Consider the following 20,151-nt stretch of genomic DNA (forward strand, 5'->3'; position numbering starts at 1 on the left):
ACTCAAAACTGGGCATTGTTTCAGAGAAAAAGATGAAATGAATGTGCATATATACTGTATATATTTTGTGCCAGGAGGAAAAAAGAACAAGCAGAGCTTTTTTTTGCTGCATATTTAGTTTTGAAAACTAACCACGTTAGCAAAACCCCTCAAAATGTCAAAAATTGACCCTTCTCAAACCAGGGAAAATCCCATAGAGATCAACATCCAACTAAAAGACCAAAGGGAGGCCTTAGAGAATCCCAGGTAATTGGGCTCCTATCCTATAGCCAACCATTCTTCCTAGGAACGATATTTAAGCAAGGCCCACTCTACATAATATCCAAATATGTAAGTTGTCAAAACTTCAGTCTTGGATTAAGTCTCAAGCCCTGACTTGAGACCTATGACTGAAGGGATTAAGCCATTTGTAAAGTAACAGGGATGCAGTGGTTCAGTGGCTAAGACGCTGAGCTTGTTGATCAGAAAGGTCGGCAGTTTGGCAGTTTGAATCCCTAGTGCTACATAACGGAGTGAGCTCCTGTTACTTGTCCCAGCTTCTGCCAACCTAGCAGTTCGAAAGCATATAAAAATGCAAGTAGAAAAATAGGGACCACTTTGGTGGAAAGCAGTGGTGGGTTCCGGATCCTGTTCCAACCGGTACAGTTGGAACGGGCCTGGCAGTTTCCACATGGACACGCGCAGCACACGTGCACAGCACCCACATGCATCTTAGCGCCTCCGTGGGCCTCCACAATGTTCCAGCTGCTCAGTGGAGCATTGTGCAGGCGCTGTACATGCCATGTGCGGAAGCGCCAAAGACTTGAAAGACCGTAAGGAGCTTAGGAGGGCAGGCGAGCCCTCTGGAGCACCGTACCGGAACGGTATCCGGTGCTCCGGGCAGGCTCCGGTACACCTGTACCGGGGCGTACCGCCTGCAACCCACCACTGGTTGGAAGATAACAGCGTTCCATGCACCTTTGGTGTTTAGTCATACCGGCCACATGACCACGGAGACATCTTTGGACAGTGCTGGCGCTTCGCCTTTGAAATGGAGATGAGCACTGTCTCCTAGAGTTGGGAACAACTAGCATATATGTGCAAGGGAAACCTTTACCTTTAAAGTAACAGTTGTTTTGATTGGTAGAAGGGATACATGGATATAATAGTTCTTTTTTATCTCCTTGTTTTGGCCATCTTGCAAGCCTTACTAGTAAATATGTTCTGTACATTTCCTATATAGAGAAGGATACCAGTAAGCTGCTCCCATTTCCAGCCATCTGTTCTATTGCAGCTCAGTTCCAAAGGTGTTGCAGTCATGACTTATCTACATTATTTGCTTTCCCACAAGAAGCTGCCCATTAAGGCAAGCCAAAAAAAAAAAGTTACAACTAACTTTTCTGGCAAGTTCTGTTCAGCCCTTCCTCTGGACCATCTGTGACTATGAAAGAATCAAGAATCAAGATATAGTAACTCCAATGATGTCTATCTCTTCTTTCTCTCCTGTCCATATAGCATATGTTTTGTACCTGAGGGCCCATTCAGAGACAATCATTTTGGAGAAAGTGTAAATTTAAGAAGAAGAAAAAAGGAATCAACCAGCCTGGAAGCTAAAACCTCTAGAACAAAAGTCACAATGAATTGGAATGTTGGGGGTTGTGGTCCTGTAGATTTGGAAAGTGGCCATCTGAGGAATGCTGGTTCACATTTTATGTGATCCTGGGTGTCCCTTTTCTTACCCACATATCAGAAGACAGCCAGTTGTTTGGCTCAGGCATAGGGAAATATACACTGATATTTATTGAAGAAAATGTGTATCTGACACAGTGGTGGGATTCAAATAATTTAACAACTGGTTCTCTGCCGCCTGACCAGCTAGGTAGGTGAGACTCTGTGGTCATGTGGCTGGATGGGCGTGGCCAATTCAATGTCACTCACATCGATGGGCGCTTTGCCTTAGCTGTTACAATGTAATAAGTTTTAACAGGACAGGCAGTTTCTGTAAGCAGGGCAATAAAGATTAGGCTAGAAACAACACCAGAATGTTTCCTTTCTGCCTTCCTTACAGGATTAGCCCTGTAAAGTGAGAAAAAAACAAAATGAGATTTCTTCCAACAATCAGTTCTCTAAACTGCTTAGAAAGTTAACAATTCGGTTCTCCCGAATAGGTGCGAATTGGCTGAATCCCACCACTGATCTGACAGCACCAAAACAATTTTGATTGATTTCTGGTTTAAAAACTGGTGGACTGGGGTGGTGGTGGAGACTTCTAGAAAATCTCAGGGGACATATGTGAAAGGGAACTGAAAACAAAATGCTAATAGAGAATTCAAATGCTGGGAGAAAATGACTATTAACCAGAGGAGAAAGGATACATCCATATTTGCCAAATAATAATCTGGCCCACAACAGGTCAGGTGAATGGGTTCTCCAAGATCACATGTCTGCATACTGCAAATGCCAAGTTAATGGGAAAACTATTTCTTTAAAATGATTTTACGTAGTGCAATTTAAAGGTGTATAATTGATGGAGACAATGTTGTATGACATGGGAAAGATCAGTATGTGCCTGTCAAAGACCCACCCCTGGACTCTTCTCCAGGCACGAGTTCAAAGAAGGAGGGTGAGTTGGCATCTGTAGAGGAAAGTGTGGAGCCGAGTATTGGTCAGTATCAGTGCTCAGAGAATGCTGGCCTAGCCTGATGGAGCAGCCTCAGCTGGGTCGATCGGACGAGCAACTGATGGAGGCTGACTGAGCTGAGCCCAGTTGTAGCAAATTGGCCAGGAGGCTCCAGGCAAGGATAGGTGCATCTACCCCCCCTAGCAATGTGGAGGAGGTGGGAGTCCACATCTTCTCCTAATCCAAGGACACATTGAGCAGGGAGGAGACAGACACTATAGTGGTAAGCTAGACTACTCATGAGGGGGCAACCTTGCCTCTCACGAAGGGCTGCACTGGCACTGCCTACTTAATGCCCCCCCTGAGGACTTGAGTGTTGATTGTTCTGACCCCCCTCTCCATATACCAAGGCACTCCAAGACAAGATACTGCTAGACTATTTATTCACAGTAAATTAAACACACTGACCAGACCTTGGCAGCAATCCAGATTTCCAATATAAGAAATATACACAAGAGCTTCTCCAGCGTTGGTAATGAAGTTGAATCCTGCAAACAGTCTCCTCCCAAGTCTCTCCTTATATACTCTCTTGAGAGGAGCCTAATTACAACCATCTGGGTTCCAATTATCTTCTATATCTGCATAGTGTTCTCTGCGTCTATCAGCCCACTGTTGCCTGGCATCCAGGACCAACTCCCTTGTCTCTCCCCACTGCTCCAAGGCCTAACGTCCTGGGCACACTCCCTTTGACTTTCACCGCTGCTCCATGCCTTAGGCGCCTCCTGGTGGCCAACCAGCCTCTCTGGTCCCTGCTTGGAGTCGGAACCCTGTCCAGGGTCCTCCACATCTTCCAGAGCCAACTCATAGGGCCCCTCGCTGTCGGAGTCTGTTTGCAGCTCCAACGGCTCCTGATGGGCCACAAAAGTTGCTGGAGCAACGTGCCCAGTTCTGTGCCTTGTGTGCTTGTGTATCCTGACTGTTTGACTCGTGGACTGCTTTCCTGGACTTTGTGTGTTACCCAGTGACTCTTGCGGTACTGAGCTTGGAATCCAGACCCGCGCAACAGAGGTGCTTTCCAAGAGCTTGTTTGAAATAACACCCGTAGAAGCCATGTATGTTGGGGGAGCAGGGCAGCACAGTGACTGAGCTAAGGTAATGTGCATGTAGGGGCAGGGCTGAGCTTTGATCTTAAGATCAGAAATATCTGCAAAAACAAATGCCATCTGTGAAGGTCATCTACTAGGCCAGGGGCCAACAACCGGTGGCTCTGGAGCTGCATGTGGCTCTTTCATCAGTCTGCTGCAGCTCCCTGTTGCCGGTCGGCTTTGATAGGGCTTTCGGTTAGGACAGGTAGAGGAAAAAGGATGCTGCTAGGCGGAGACCCTATGGTGGGGGAACCAGACTTCCAGTCAGTAGAGGAAAAAGGACGCTGCACTAGGAGGAGACTCTATGGTGGGGGAACCAGACTTCCGGTCAGCTCCAGAATTGTAGGGGGGCTTCCGTTTAGGACCTTTGTGGCTCTTTGAGTGTTTAAGGTTGCCAACCCCTGTACTAGGCCAAGTGGGATCCCTAGTAGGTACTGAGCATATTGGTATCTTCCTTCCCTTATCATCAGGTATTCTCATGCCAAAGAAATTGTTTGCAAAAATCATGTATTCCTGAAAGCTATCAAGGTAATGAGTTCTGTTTTATCTATCCTTTACATGGGGACAGGAAATTATACTATTGCTGGATTGGGACTTGCTAAGAACAGCATGTTGTCAGCCATGTGCTTATTTCTTTTTTCCTTCTTAATAATCGGAAATGTTTTCAGTTGGATTCACTTCATCCTGCCCTTAGGTGAGAGTGAACATGCAGCTTATCTTCAAAGTTGATGGACTGCAATGCCCTGTAGGAAGAAGCTTTACCAAGCCTGAACAGCAAGGAAAGGTCTTCTGCAATTCATCACAAGAGCACAGAAAGGATGCAACAATATTTTGCTCCTTTTCACTCCTCTCTTTTCCCATGCAGAGCAGCAGCACTTTCTACACTGCAAGGATGCATGGCAGATAATTCCAAACAGCCCCAGCGGGAAGGAAGTAATCAGCAATTTTCTGGTTCTTGTAGCCACTGCTAGCTCCAGCAGGCTTATCAAGGTAACACAACCACTATGTCGGTAAGTGCTCTAATAGCTGTTTCCTCCCTGGGGCACGACAATGATCACATCCAGTGGCGTTTCCTTTATTTATGGGTGCTGTGCACAGACATAGAGATCTGTCTGTTTAGGGCTGCAACTTTCTAATCTCAGCCAGAATTCTAGACTTCCATTAAAACAAATGGCAATCAGAGCATAGATGCCCATCAAACAGTAAAGAATAAGCCTGTGGTGTCCAATTAATAGCATTGGAGCTTTTCAAAATGAACACCAGAATTCTATTTTGGCTTTGCTCTTTGTTTTGTATAAGGCCTGGTTCATTCATTCTTTTAATCGTCATCTGTTTGAAAAATACATACACTCAAAAGAATAATTATTATCTGATATCAAGTCTGGAGTCAAATGTTTAATTAATAGTAGCCGTTCATTACATGTGCCAAGTGTTCTCATGTATCAAATACTTTTATTGAGGAACAGAAGATTTTTTTTAAAATAATAAAGTTTCAATTTCTATCTTATTGTCAGTTTATCTAAGCATAAATTACTATGTTTCCTGAAGATAAAATATAAAATTTAAATTTTAAGTATAAATTTGGGGCTTTCCCAAACTAAGGGCTAACATGAAAAAAAAATCTCTTGTCTCCCTCAGCTTCCCCAAGCTGAGGTCTTGCAGATTTGTCGAAGGAAACTGAAGTTCAAAACACATATAGAGTATCATAGGGGATTCTGGGGATTTACTTTTTGAAGATCTACTCTTAATACTGCCTACTGCTATTGAAAAGAAAACTCTAATTTTTTACTTGAATTAGAAATATGATGTGATTCATAAAGATGTCATTCATAATCATATCAGGAATTCAGAAACAAATAAGTATCTCAGAACTAAATGACTGGAATTGCAGTAACCAAGAATCCATTGATCCAGAAAATATCCTTTTAAAGCAGCCATTTAGAAACTACAGCAGAAAATCATAGTCAATTACAATCCTGGGTTTCATAAAATGTAGAAGAAGTGATTCTTCTACAAGTTACTGTGCTTTCATTTTAAAAATAGGACTAGACAACCATCTGGAGAAGGCTCAAAAAAGGAATATAGAAATTATATGAAAGACTAAAAAAAAATAAGCAAGCAAGAAAACTAAAGTTTTCTTAAAGGGCCAAAAAAACTTGTTGAAGAGTCAGAAAACCAAAATTGAAGTATTTGGTGCTCCAGTACTCAAATAGAATGAAATAAGATGTGAAATCATTTGAATAAGGAACATGTGTTAAATCTGATTACATTCATGATGTTTTATGGTAGTTCAAGCATTGTTTTGTTTTTTGTTTTTAAAAAAAGTTTCAACTGGAATATTGCCAGATTAATGACTTGCTCACCTTTCTTTCTGTCTCTCTGATTAACTGCTGGCATAGCATGGGAATAGATTCTCCATCATTTGCACCTTGCAGGCCACAGCTAAAAGCGGTGATTTAGTTTAATGGGCTTGACCTAGAATGTGTGTGTCCTCAAAGAGTGTGTTGCAATATGTCTGAGCATAAGCCGCCCCATTCATCTCCATAATAGGGTTAATATAGATGCTCAGCAGTGATGATGCTGAAGCTGACATTATTAACAATTTTATTTCTCATGCAAGAGTCTTTATAGCCCAATCTTTATAGCCCTATCTAGGCAATGACCTGTTTTGGCAACTTAGATGCAGAAGGCTTTTAACAATATCATTCCATCCATTTCATCCTCCTTTATTACACCCTGCAGTCTCCCCTCTTACCTCAAATCCGAATCCAGCAATCCATATCCATTCTTTAAAACATTGTGTGTATTAGTGGATTTGCATGCACTTATTGTATTTTGCATTATTTATGCTTTTTCTCTGACTAGGCTTGTACAATAGGACTACTTTATTTCTGTAGAAAAACAGGTGTGGCAGAGTGTAATGAGCACAAATAGGTTTTTTTTCTGCAAAGGTAACAAGAGAAAAGAGAGAGAGAGAATGACTTAATGACAAAAAGATGATTTCTCTCCCAGAGAACTACCATGATGCTTTCCTGGACACCTTTTCCAGAAAACAGCAACTCTAGCAATTCCCAGTTTATTCTTACTCTGAATGTGGTGTAATACATCATTTGTCTTTTCATTCACACTATTTTGGCTTGAATTCAGACTTTATCTTAAAAGAGAGTTTAGCCCTATATTGGGCTTATTCAGTCTTATTTATCAGTCACACAGGTTTGTATAAGCAATCTGTGGCTTGCTTAAAGTGGATCAGGGATTTGAACTCAGATCTCCCAGCCAAAATCAGAATGCTATCTCTTTCTGGCACTAGCAGTCTACAATAAAGTGCAGTTTGCATCAGAGAACCTGTTCCAGATGTCCATCTAGTGGAGGAAACAAACTCTTCAGGCAAAAGTTTACTGCAGTAGCTTCCAATTGGCACCATTAGATGGGCTGAGTCCACCACAGACAACGTGACCATTGGGAACTGAAGCCAAAACAAATTGGAGATGACTGGATTTTTGTTTTAAAAAGAAAAGTTGATGTCAACTGTAAACCACAGCTACATTTAGTTCTTAGTATTCCACATATTGTCTCTTTGTTTTACAACATATGTTCCTGTCCTTATTCACTACTTTATTTGTGTCAAGAAATTATAGATACCAGGAGAAAGAATTGGTGAAGGGGCTGTCTTGATCAAAGTCAGAATTTGATGATTTTTTTGGATAGTTCCCAATGCCTTTTTATTTTCCTCTCTTAGCATAGCAGCTAATAGAGTTGTTATCCCTGTTAGTTTAAAGGCTATTTGAATTCTATTAGAATATTAAATTATCCATCCTTGTGCTTCTGGCAATAACTGCTGCATGAGGTCATATGTTAGTCTGGTAGATAAGCTGTCATTCTCCATCTAAGATAGCCTGATTTAAGAGCCAACATCTTTATTTTATCAGAGAGAAGGATACATATCTGTGGAGAGGACCAGAGGGAGCCAGAACTGTCTTCCCTTTCTTCCAATGTCTGGCACAAATCATGTTCTGACAAACTCTAGCAACCCTTTACTACAGGTTGGTAAAATCTATCTTTCTTGTATTTTACCATTAAATAGCTCCCTTTACTGCATTTGTCACAGTCAAAGATTAAAGTTACCCTTCAGTTTGTCAGCCTTGAAAATCAGAATGGTTTTGGGTTTTGGAAAATCAAATGGCCCTGGCTGGGATATCAGCTTTCTATAGAATATGATTGGGGGATATGAAATTCAGACTATTTAGCAGAGAGATGGGCATCAAGTGTTGTAACAAAACTTACCTGACTTAAATATGGAGAACAATGTGAACAAGACATCCTTAGTAGATATAGGAAAAAATAGGTGAAGAACTCACAAGTTTGATGGGTTCATATCATATCACTAGTCATACAAAAAATGCTTCTTTTTCCTCTTCCTTTTCCTTCCCCTTCCCTCTTCCCTCTTCTCTTTCATATAAGAAGCCCAGGGAAGATACTATGTGTATTAGCCTCAACTCTGATATTAACTGACAGGTCATGACTGGTCACCCAGTAAGCATTCAAGACTGGGTTAATCAGTATTCCCATCTTCATCTGCCATTATAATTTGGTATTTCCTGAACTAACGCTTTTCACATTTGCTGGACAACATTTCCTAAAAACCGATTTTCATATTGTGACATGTGTTTCTTATTATTTCTCACCCATCTCCACTTTATGTCTCTTTATAAACCTGATTACTGCATATGTTAAGTGGTTTCTAAGAGTATACCCAGCCAGTCAAACCAAATAATTATGCCTCCACCCTATGTACATCTCTGTTCCTGTAAGGTGTTAACCTAAAAGGAGGCTGTGTTCCTACAGCCAGTCTTGCCCAATCAAGCACCAAACTGATACTGAATATGTGTTGGCTGGAGCATGGTTGACCCAGATATAGCCAATAGCAAAAGCCTCTCTCCAAAGGTATTGATTGCAAGGTACCATCTTTAATAAAATTCAATTTACATTTTTTAAAAACAACTGGTTGCCCTCTAAAATTGACATCATTGGATTCTCCCCAGTGAATATTCTGAAAATAATGGTTAACTTGGTTAATTCTGGACACCTGGAAGATAATCAGAAATAACATTGTTCCGATTCCAGTGGTGCAATGAATTTAATTGTATATGTTACAAAGAAGTTATATAATTACAAATCTGCATAGTAAGATTCCATACTTTTATGTCCATCTCAATAAATGTTGACTCTATCCATTACAAAGATTTACACATCAAACCCAATGTTAGTGTTTCAGACAATATTCTCAAGTGCTTGGCCTAACATTTCTCCATTAGGATAAGAGGAAACTAAATGACTAAAGTAAGCAAATATACTGGGACAATCCCAGGACAGAAATAAAATCCAATTTCAGAACTAAATATGCAATTTTACCTATATCTGAAAATTGTGAAATACATGGGAAGTAATCATATTAATTGCATTCAGTTAACATTATGTTTAAACATCTATTATACCAAATCAAAGTTTATTCCTATCTTGGTCCCATCTACATCTTTGGGACTCAACTATCTTTGAAATACGAGCTTTTTTTTGACACTGATAAACTAGTTGCAACTCACTATCAACAAAAAGTTGCAGACCCCTGAATAAATGCTTCACCTCCTTCACTTCTCCACAAAGAAACAATGGTTGCAGCTTTGCAAATATGATGAATAAAGACATTAGAGACTTTTAAAAGGAGAGAAGGGAAACAGCAGCAGAATTAGATTCAGAAAACTGAGCAGGGGACTAGAAAATGACAAGTGCACCTTAACTTAACCTTCATCTCCCTTTGCCTCTGAACCACAAAGCAGAACTCCTGACTGCTTATTAGGGCAATATGAAAATAGCAACTCTTAAGAGCTACTGTATGTTTTGGTTCACTTGCAAGATTACAGGACTAGTTTTGTTATCTTCACTACACTCTTCTTAATCCTTCTAATGTAAACTCTAAAATACAGCCCTTCTTTACTATTCAGTGGTGAAGTGGACTTCTTTTTCTGCCTCTATCTGTCTTCCTCATACACATTCAAAACATTCAAATTTATAATGTAATCTTACTTGCCGTTCCATATTTATGAGAGATTTTGATGGGTGTTTCTTTATGTGATAATATCAGGCAGAATGCTAACCCATTGCCTCAAACCACTGTAAAGTCGTTTTCTTACATAATTGACATCGGCATATTCTTTCATTATACAAGATTTAGCACGCATCTGCTCCACCATTGCACAGCAATAGATGACTTTTTCCAGTGCTTCCTATTATCAATTCAAATTACCCCCATTTCCCGAAGCTACTGTATGGATTTTACAGTTGACAGTAAGGGAAAAACACAGGAGCATAATAACTCTCTTAAATTATTCAGGCCTAGTTAAACCCAGTTTGGTCTCGACTAGAAAGTAGATGCAGGAGGGGAAAGAGTAGGAGAGAGAAAGAGAAAGAGGTGGGGAATGAGAGGAGAAAGAGCTTAGCCATTCATTGGTTATAAAAACCCAGCCATCTCCAGGAATGAATTATGAAATGTGCCACCTGCAAAAGAGGCTGGAGGTCTTTAATCAAAGTGAAAACTCTGTCATACTACAACATATTCCTTTCAGTTAAGGTAATTGGGTTCAGCAAGAGGCTAAGAGGAAAAGTTTGTGATGACACAGCGTCTATCATCTTCTACCTTTTGAATGTCCCTGCCCTTTGCAGTACCCTCCTCTTCTTCCCATGAAGCTGCCTATCATCACTTGTTGTTTTTGCCCACAGTGGTATAAAGATGGAAGGTCATCATTCATTCCACCGCCAATTCTACCTGTACATTTCCTGGCCTCAGATACTATTGGCAGGGACATTTGGAAATAGATGTTTGTGCAACTGCACCGTGAAACATGGAATAAATCGTCCGTCATAGCTTAGATGTGTGCCATAGAGACCCAAGAATGTTTTGATATCATTCTTCGAAAAGCAAATATCTGTTCTTATTGATGCAGGGGAGAACATGAAAATATGAAGGGAGAATGTGATAAAGGAGACCCTGTCCAAACCAGTGCCCTCCATCCTGCCCAGATGTTTTAGACAACAAATCCATTTACCTCAGGCAGCAGTTATGGTTATGGGGAAATAGTGAACTAAAGTCTAAAGCAGGTGAAGGGAGAAGGGAAAGAGAATTGGAGAAGTTCTAGATTCCTATGTCCCATATTTAAGGTTACATCCCTTTCCCAAATCCCATCTCTCCCTCATAGAGGCAGGTTCTTCCCCAAAATGCTTACTGTATTTGATTGCTCTATGGTTTTTACTTTCTTTGTCATTGAAACAGCCCTTCAATTTTTGAAACAGCCCTTCAATTTTTCAAAAACTAGTATTGTTTCCAAAAAGTTTAGTCACTGGAAGAATCTGCCCCATCACAAAGTAACCAGGACCAATGTTAAATATTAATTTATATTTTTTTAAAACATTGAGAACAGATCTTGCCAATGGCAGTACGGGCCACTCACTGCTTTCTATACAGGAATGGATGGTTGTCATCTTCCACCAATTCTCAGCCCACTGCATATGCACTCCACACTTGTATTTTCCAGCAGATATTAAAAACTGAGGTTTTCTGACCTGAGCCATATTAAACCTTTCAATGTAGATGGTCTCCAGCATTTTGTTGCACTTTAGTACTGGCCCAGCTCTGACTGGCTGCAATGCCTGCAGACATTTTCTCTTCCAGAATCTGTTTTTGCTGTGTGTAGCCATATCACCCTGAACTTCTGGGCTTCTCTGCTGATTGGTTGGAAGTTGCTGGGTTTTTTTTAACCTCTCTCTCTCTAATAATCTTTTTCTGCAAACTTAGGTGCTTATGCTTCATTCATCCCAAGTTTTGATTTTTGTCCAGCCTGGAAGTAAGGTCCTCTTGCTTTCCCATCTTTTTCCTGCCCTACTGCCAAGTTTCTCTTCATTCCATTCCCTTCCCTTCCCTCCCCATTACTTTGCTTTCTATGAAGCTGAGTTATAATCTTCCTTGCTACAAAATTTCATTGGACCTACAAAAGACATAAGAACACCCTTTCCCCATTGTTTTGAATATTGTAATAATAGTAATTTATTAAACTTGTATATCAGTAGTAAAAAGGGTGCATTGCTACCAAAGGTGTCAGCCAGTAAGTCTTGCCTTTCCTGAAAGGAGGTAAAGAACAAAAACCAAGGGAATGACCAATAATGACTTCTGGTGGTTGTGGTCTAGACAGAGTACCAAACTGAAGCTGTTATTAATCCCCTATAATCCAGACAGAAATTTCTGAAGTTGGTTTGGAAACACCTAGGAGCAGCATAGGACACAAGTGGTTTAGGAATTTCACTAAATTTTAAATTGACGCACAGACAAAGATGACCAAATACAGCCGAAAATGGCATTTTAGGCTATCAAATCCAATTGGTTGCTCAGTTCAGGAGTTTGAATTGAAACATTCCTAAGAGTGTTAGAATGCATCTAACAAAGGTGACAGAAATTTTCAAAATCAGCATAGCATTTTGCATTAATTATTTTGCTGAATTTTCAGCAATAGGATGTCCTCAAATAATTTTTAGATGAATATAAGGAATGGTCATATATCTATATATTATTTTCAAGCAAGCAATAACGTAATAACGTTTTTAAAACACAATACAATACAATACAATACAATAGTATAGTTGGAAGGGACCTTGGAGGTCTTCTAGTCCAACCTCCTGCCTAGGCAGGAAACCATATACCATTCCAGACAGATGGCTATCCAACATCTTCTTAAAGACTTGCAGTGTTGGGGCATTCACGACTTCTGGAGGCAAGCTGTTCCACTGATTAATTGTTCTGTTAGGAAATTTCTCCTCAGTTCTAAGTTGCTTCTCTCCTTGATTAGTTTGCACCCATTGCTTCTTGTTCTACCCTCAGGTGCCTTGGAAAATAGTTTGACTCCCTCTTCTTTGTGGCAACCCCTGAGATATTGGAACACTGCTATCATGTCTCCCTTAGTCCCTCTTTCTATTAAACTAAACATATCCAGTTCCTGCAACTGTTCTTCATATGTTTTAGTCTCCAGTCCCCTAATCATCTTTGTTGCTCTTCTCTGCACTCTTTCTAGAGTCTCCACATCTTTTCTACATCGTGGTGACCAAAACTGAATGCAGTATTCCAAGTGTGGCCTTACCAAGGCATTATAAAGTGGTATTAACACTTCACGTGAACTTGATTCTATCCCTCTGTTTATGTAGCTTAGAACCGTGTTGGCCTTTTTGGCAGCTGCTACACACTGCTGGCTCATATTTAAATGGTTGTCCACTAGGACTCGAAGATCCCTTTCACAGTTACTACTGTTGAGCAAGGTACCACCTATACTGTACCTGTGCATTTCGTTTTTCTTGCCTAAATGTGGAACCTCTTCTGGAGTGTTGGCTATTCCTGCCAGCTTGGTGTCATCAGCAAATTTGATGAGTTCCCCATTTATTCCCTCATCCAAATCATTGATGAAAATATTGAAGAGTACTTGGCCCAAAACAAAGCCTTGGGGTACTCCACTGCATACTTCCCTCCATGTAGATGCAGTTCCATTGAGGATTACATGTTGAGTGCAGTTGGTCAGCCAATTACAAATCCATCTGGTGGTGATGCTGTCTAACCCACATTCTTCTAGTTTATCTAGTAGTAGGTTATGATCTACCTTATCAAATGCCTTACTGAAGTCCAAGTAAACTATATCGACAGCATTCCTCTGGTCCACTAATTTTGTCACATTATCAAAGAATGCAATAAGATTAGTCTGGCATGATCTGTTTTTGACAAACCCATGTTGGTTTTTGGCTATTACTTTGTTTGCTTCTAGGTGTTCGCTAATTTGTTGCTTGATTATCTTTTCCAGAATCTTTCCTAGTATTGAGGTCAGGCTGATAGGTCTGTAGTTTCCTGGATCTGTTTTTCCCCTTTTTGAAGATGGGAACCACATCAGCTCTTTTCCAGTCCTCTGGTAGTTCCCCGGTGCTCCAGGATCTCTGAAAGATATAGTTCAGTGGTTCTGAGATCTTGTCTGCCAGTTCCTTCAGAACCCTGGGTGTAATCCATACAGTCCTGGTGATTTGAACTCGTCTAGGGTAGACAGGTGCTCACTTACCATTTTCTTCCCTATTTCAACTTGTGTTCCTAATCTGATTTTTGTGATGCTGTTTTTGATAGGTTGGTTTATTCATCCAACAATGATAATTGTTTTAATATTGGCATCCTGATTTACTACTTGAACATGTTTAGATCTTATTTGAGGAAATATTTTAATGAGCTGTTTATTTTGCATATAATTTGTATCCATAAAATATCCTTTTGTACATAATATGAAACAGAATAATTTGTTATGTGATTTTATGTCGGTATGGAAAAATCAATCAACCTTTCTAGTATTTATAAATCAGTGTAATTATTTAACATACTCATTACAAATTTCAAGTACTAATTTTACTAAATTACTCCAGTTTAATTGGACTGATCCTTTGCAAAGAATTTCACTGCTGACATAAATAATCTGAGTCTATATCTTGATTTAGATAATGCATTTCAAGATTATCATTGAATGGATTATTATATGTTTTATGTAGTGAAGAGAAATTGTTGTGTCAGTTTCAAATTTAGGCTGATGCGCATATTCTACAAATGTGTGAGGAAGGGAACTTTGAAAACCCATTTCAACCTTCTTCATCTTTTCCTTTTTTTCTGTCAAATTATAACTGAATTCACTTGAATGCAGTTTCAATGGCTCAGGTACTGGAAATCCTGTGCAGTCAAGGATCCCCAAAAACATGAATTGCCATATTTGCACATATTGACAATGTCCTTGTAGGTTTTTCTATTATCAATTGGAGATCATGGGTAACAAGAGAAGAGGGAGGAAACCAGCTCTTCTCTATTTGCTGGTTTTGCAAACATCTATATTTGACTCCTTGAGGTCTAGTATAAAAAATCCATGGGATTTCAAAGACTCTGTTCTAACTATGACTGCAGCCATTTCCATGCCAATGATTTATGCAATCTTAACTCCATCCAGCCATCACTAATATGATAAATCACTAATGAAGGTAGGGTTTATATTGCCACAACAGTGCTGAGTGACACTGTGGGATGCTGTAAATCATTAGTTTGGAAATAGCCTATGTTTGGATCCAGCCCACAGTCTTTAATTAACACCTCTTAGAATGTTGCTCTGGCAGCTCTTGAGGTAAATATATCTCCTCTCCTGATCCCCTCAAGAAATTTGGCTTCCTCTTCTAAGGAAAAAGATTATGACAGTAAAGATTGGATTTAAAAAACAAAAGGAGCTTTGGGGAGATGGGGATGAGAAGGAGGAGGTCTTATCAGGTGTCTCCATTAGGAATTGCCATAAAGCCAGAATGGTGAACCTGTGGCATGTAGCGCCCTCTTTGCGGGCACATGAGCACCACCCCAGTTCAGCTCTACTGCACATGCACGCATGCCTCCTACCAGCCAGCTGGTCATTGGGTCTCTGCCATGCATGCGCAGGGGCGGGCCATGTGGAGGGGGCAGCATGAACATGCACAGGGGGCACGTGTGGAGGCATGCACACACATTGCATTTTGGTGGTTTATGCACACACAGACGCATTCACGCATGTGCACACACACTTTGGGCAGTTGGTCCAGAAAAGTTTAACCATCACTTCCATAGAGGTATCAAAGATGTGCTTTTTATACAAGAAAACATTATTCCTAAGAATTCAGTTATTAGGTCAACAAGTGGTCATGAAAAGACTCTTGCCTTGATTGAATTTAAGCCACTGCTTAACCTGCCCCTCCCTCGTCCCAGCAGAATAGCAATTTTTAGAACAATTTACTCATACAAGGATGCATTTCCAAATGGAATAAATGGATTTAGAAATTCTCAGCAATGTCCATGCTGGCTAGGAATTCTGGAAATTAACGAAGCTATTCTAGAACAGAAGAATATTATTGTTTATTTCAAATATCTTGGTGAATTTAAGTTCTTCAATAACAAACATAATAATTTTTTAGTATTTGAAATGATCCTTAAGGAGGATTACTATGGTCTGATCTGTACAACTGCTTGCTCCAGTGCGATTATGGGCCACTAACCATTCCTTAAGAATAGGAACACATAACTTTGACCTCTATTCACTCCCAGTGTACCTCGAAAGCAATTTATCTGTCTTTTGCTACTACATGTCAAAAATAATGTTTTCCCAGTTCTGCTGGCACAGATCCTGTTATCTGTTTGGTTGCTGCACTTCCTTTCATTGTAGGCAAAAGAATCTGTTCTAATTTCTACTGGCCTCTGTGGCATAAATGTCCTTTCTCCCATCACAATTGCTGTTTTCTTGGCCATTTTGTTCTGAATTACTAGGATGCTTTTCTTCCTCTGGATGATCTCGAATCACTGGATCCTTTTGGTTAACAACATCACTGATGAAAAAATGAAGGTCTGAGCTTTGTTTTCAGTTGGTTTTTCAAATTCTCTGGTAAAATGAAAGTCCTTCCTTCCCCCTCCTTCTTCTTCCTTCCTTCCTTCTTCTTTCCTTCCTTTTCCTTCCTTCCTTCCTTTCTTTCTCCTCTAGCCCAACTGACAGATAATAACTATCTCTTTGACTCCCTCCTTCCTTTTTATCATTGCATCAGGGGATGCATCAAAAGGGAAGATGTCAAGTATGTATCATTGCAGAGAGCCTCAAAAAGTCTATCAGTACAATACAAATTTCATTGTCATTAAAGATGTCTTCCCATAGCAAAGAAAGTGATGGATCCTTGCTTTCTCAACCCAGAAGGAAGAGTAAAGAAGCCAGGAATCTATCAGGAAGCTAGGACACAAGATCAGACATCCCTGTACTAAAGTAAAGAATGTAAAATCCAGTAAAGGATTTCCTAAGCCAGTTGTATTTCTAGCTGGTTTACGTGTAGGAATCAAACAACTTAAGGTTTTGATGTAGAAAAATCCCATTTCTGAAAAGAAAGTTGTTAGAGACTATTTACAAAGTACACATCTACATTGCCTACCTATTTTACCTTTTTCCAAACCCTTCCGTCTTGAACAGTGTGTCCAGATGGCAGGCTTCAAGTGTTACTAATCAAAATGCTTTGTGAAGGGATTCCTCCCCTCCCCTCAAAATACTTTCTCATAAACTAAAAGAAAAGGAAAACAAAGGGAAGTCGCAAAAGAGACATTTCATGAAAGAACAAAGATAACTGTGTGAAACATTTTGTCTGGAATTACTTCGTATTTGGAATATAGGATTAGGTTTCATTTTATCTGATCCCCTTTTGTGATCTTCTGGTAAGCAAAGTCAAGGAGGAAGTCAGATTCACTTAACAACCAGTTACTGACTTAAAAACAGGGATTCACTTAGGTTTACATTTAAGTTTATTGGATTTATATGCCGCCCTTCTCCCAAGGACTCAGGGTGGTGTACAACATGAAAGAAAACACATATTACAAAAATTAAAAGGAACATTAAATAAAGTATCCAACCCCCCCCCTCCAATTGATATTTACAATAAAAATTTAAAAATTAAATTAAAATTAACAACCAAATTAATCCTATATTTTATTCTATTCAGGCCAGGCCGGCTTGCTGGAAAAGCCAACTTTTTAGGGGGTGTCGGAAGGCCTTAACAATCTGTAACAAGAAAGGTCACAAAATGGGGCAAAACTCACTTAACAATTGTTTCACTTAACAACAGAAATTGGGCTACCTATAATGTATTTCCTCCAATAAATCTCCTTTTTTTATTGTTAATAATCTTCTTTATTAATCGTGGCTGAAGCCAAATTTCCATTTTAGGAATACTTCGGCATAGTATGCTTCAGCCTGGAACCCTGAGGAGAAGAATTTGTGACTACAGATTTTTAAACGCTGTTTATGGGTTCAATCATTCAGCAAAGTATGTGACAACAAACCTCCAACATCTTTTAATGTGTTAGGAATCAAAAATAGAAAGGATTGTGCTGTACGTCCTGTGGGGGTGTGAATAGGATGGATTTCAGGAAATTCTACCTGTTCCAGAATGAATGGAAATGGAAATAGTGTAACAGAATATGTGGGAGGCATTAGTATCAACTGCCAAAGGATTGGATAGTTTAGAAAACTTCATTCCAACCCCTCCGTTCAGCGGCTAATCCAGCCCAAGAATAGGACGTGTGGCAGTAACTCAGTAGAATAGATACAACAATAGAACAATATTATGAGGGAAAGAGAACATATGGTACAATGTGAAAACAATGAGAGTGAAAAAGAGACAGGCAGGCAGAGACAGAGTGTGTAGAGCGCTACTGGAACAGATTCCTAGGTCATAATCAGCAGATTTAAGTAAAGTAGTAACTTGAACAGCAGGTGGCATTACTGCTTTTAGGCATAGTATAAATACTTCTACTAATATGCTGGGTTTCCAATGGAACTGTATGGAGTAGCAAAGATATGGAATTGCCAAACAATGGTAATGATCTTACATTCTAACTAGCCATTTTTATCAGGTTGACCTTCTGTAGTGATGAGCACACAATTAAGTATATCAAGCAAGTGAATTGCAGTTACCCAGAACATAAAGGTGATTGAAACAGATCTATAGAAGGTGATATTTTTAGCCCATGGCATTCCAATTCAATGTGCATGGAATCCACTTGAGAAGGCTGATGTTCTGTTATCCTGGCAATGTAATTGCTTACTATGTAAAATCTGAGTATTCCTTGCTTTGGATGACCAAAGGGATGTCAGTCATACTAAAATGTTAATATTGGAAAAGAAAAAGAAGTGTACTTCCCAGTCATAAAGGAGGACAGAGGGTCAGCCCCACATCATTTGTAATAATTAATCCTCGTCACCTTGAACATTAAAAAAAATCTAGGTTTTTGGTTTGCCCTTTGATAGTAGTTTCCTTTAACCTCAGTAAGAAAGAGTAAATTGAGCAAGGCTCAAAGCTTCCTTAGCTAGATAAACTTCAAATCCAGGGATCCTTAGATATAGACAGTTGATTAAAAATGTATGCATGAAGACATCTATCAGCACCTATACATTTAGCAATTAGAATACACATATTTGTGACTAAATAAATGTTCATTTGTACACTTTGTCCCAGTTGTCTAATATTGATTTTTTTTCAGAGCCTTATGTCAGGAAAGTCAGGATGTGACTGATTTTGTCTCTTGTTACAATCCCCACCTTTCTTCATTATACTTTGTAATATGACCTCAGCTATTTACATTCAAAACTTTTTTGTGTACTAGAATTTCAGTTACATGTGTGATAAGAGGAAAAAACCCATAGAACTGTGAATATTTTCCTGACTGAATAGATTAATCTGTTGTTTAAATAGTTATGTCTGTAGTATTTCCTCTATTTCATTGAAATTACTTGTTTTCTTGCTTCCTGAAGAAGATATGTAAATGCCTTGTTCCAGGGGGATAGCGGACTTAATGTATTTCAATATCCCCTATCTCCTGGCCTGTGTGGTAACTTAAAGACTAAGTATGTTTATTACCATATGAATAAGGTACTATATTACTCTTTATTATCATTCGTCTAATAAAGTTATTTGGATTGGCTAATCTATTGAGCATAAACATTTTCAATGTTTTGTTTAAAAATGTTTTGTTTATCAACCAAATTCCCAGATGGGACATTTGTTGTGCAATTGCTGGACTTTATTATTCACAAATTTTTGCAAGGGGCGTGGGTGGCATCATTTCTTCGGACCTTTCTTGTTTTCTCTCATGGCTTCTTTTACAGTATTTCTTTCCAAAGGAAAAATCACTGAAGAGGAACAGAGGGAAGAGCTGCACAATTCTTTTTGCCCAATAGCACTAGGATCTTTCCTTCCAGAATTATCCTGTGTTAAATTAGCTTCTCTCAATATGCGGAAACTTTCTATTGTCATTACTGTGATCATTTGAAGAAGAGTTCTGTACAATTTAACACTGCTGTTATTGTTCTAAACATTATTCCTGTCACAATGTATTGCTTGAATGGCTGATTCTTCAGCTAGATCACGTGAGCTGAAATTCTGAGCAAGTGGAGGAGAACAACAGTGGAAGATATCTAAAGACAGAGAAGGCAGGGTCTTGACAAGTAAGGCAGATGAATTAGTATCTCTGTATGGCAGGGGAAGGGGGAGAAAAACCCCTCCTCATACTGATTGAGCTTCTGCACAGTAATAGGCACCTGCCTTGGGCTGGGAGGAGGCTAGTTTGCAGCAACAGCTGGTAAGAGGCCTAAATATGATTAATTAATGCTGCAGGGGGAAAAATCACAGATGCAATTAAGATTTATGATAGTGGGAAGATGCAGGACACAGAAGAAGGGAGGAGGCAGATAACTTTTCATACTAAAAGGTGTATGCAAGAGAGCACCTGAAGCTAGAGGAAATGAAGGACTT

The sequence above is a fragment of the Thamnophis elegans genome, chromosome 10 (assembly GCF_009769535.1).
Source record: "Thamnophis elegans isolate rThaEle1 chromosome 10, rThaEle1.pri, whole genome shotgun sequence".
In the NCBI taxonomy this organism is placed as follows: Eukaryota; Metazoa; Chordata; class Lepidosauria; order Squamata; family Colubridae; genus Thamnophis; species Thamnophis elegans.